Raw genomic sequence first — 1,340 nt, forward strand, 5'->3', positions numbered from 1 at the left:
CGCACAAACAACTGAAATGGTAAGCAGAAACCTGTTGTCACGCTCTGCACATTGAGTTTTGTCGATAGTATGTGGTGCCATAGCAGTTGATAATTGCAATAGTCCAGTGTGGACACCAAATGCTCAATGCACGTCCAAGAATACCTGTTTAGTGCATTCTTGAACAGACATTTCATATGTGGGGCGGCCGTGTTGCAGCGGTAGGGCAGTTGACCACTGATTGGAAGACTGCAGGTTTGATTCCCGCCTTGTGTCGAGGTGTCCTTGGGTAAGACACTGAACCCCAAGTTGGCGCCAGTGTTCGGCAGCGGACCTGCCATTCGTGTATGAGTGTGTGAACAAGTGAATGGGAACGTTAAGCACTTTGGGCCTTCGAGGAAGGTACTAACCCAGCGAACATTTCAATGTGGGCCCCATATGGTTTACCTTTGAGCTGAATTGGTGGCCCTCAGGTGGGTTTGTCTACATTTGCTTAGGTGGGGACTGAGTGGTCTGGGTCCCTACGCTAACCAGCTACTCGTAGTGTAGCAAGCCTAGCTCCCCGTAGCAAGCCAACAAGCTGCCCGGCTGACAGCGTAAAGAGTTAGCGAGCTCTGCTGCCCAGCGAGCCAGACTACTGAGTACCCATTCAAGCCAGTGTGGGAAAACACAGATGGGGCCACCATGGAACCTGCGGACAAACCCACCTGGACCCACTAATTCAGGCCAAAGGTAAACCATATGGGGCCCACACTGGAATGTTCACTGGGTAAAGCGCCGTACAGGTATACGCCATTTACCATTTACATTGCATCAGTGTTCAGGAAGTTTGACCCAAACCAAGGAGTTGGGAGATCTCGGCCTCCACTGCGTCGAGTTTCATAGCTTTTGTGGTCAACTTCTCAGCCCAACCAAAAGGGACGTGCGGATTTGCTGTTACTGTCACCCGTCCAATTTTCCACCACCTGAACTCGTTTTAGCGCTTTCCCTGAGCCAGTCGTTTGACTTCCGCCAGTTTGGTCTCACTTTCCGGCCGCCTCTCCGGCTCGCGCCCTGTCTCGGCCCTTTCGGTGTCTGTCTGTGGGTCTGTCGTCGCGCCCGGGTTTTTTGGAGTTGGCACGGTTCCTGTTTGTTTTCAGCCATTTTGGGGACTTGCAGCGCTCGTAACAAACTGCTTAAATGGCGTCCTCTTGCTTGCTTGCTTGCTTGCTCTCCCACTCTGTCTCCCTCTGCCTCCCCCTCCCTCTCCCTATCACTGGGCTTTGTGTATATAAAGTAGTGTCTGTGTGTGTCTGTGTGTGTTACAGAGAGGGGAACAACACTTCCAAATAAAAAGAAGATTGGATTCAGTGGGGGTGTCA

The sequence above is a fragment of the Oryzias melastigma genome, linkage group LG18 (genome assembly GCF_002922805.2).
Source record: "Oryzias melastigma strain HK-1 linkage group LG18, ASM292280v2, whole genome shotgun sequence".
In the NCBI taxonomy this organism is placed as follows: Eukaryota; Metazoa; Chordata; class Actinopteri; order Beloniformes; family Adrianichthyidae; genus Oryzias; species Oryzias melastigma.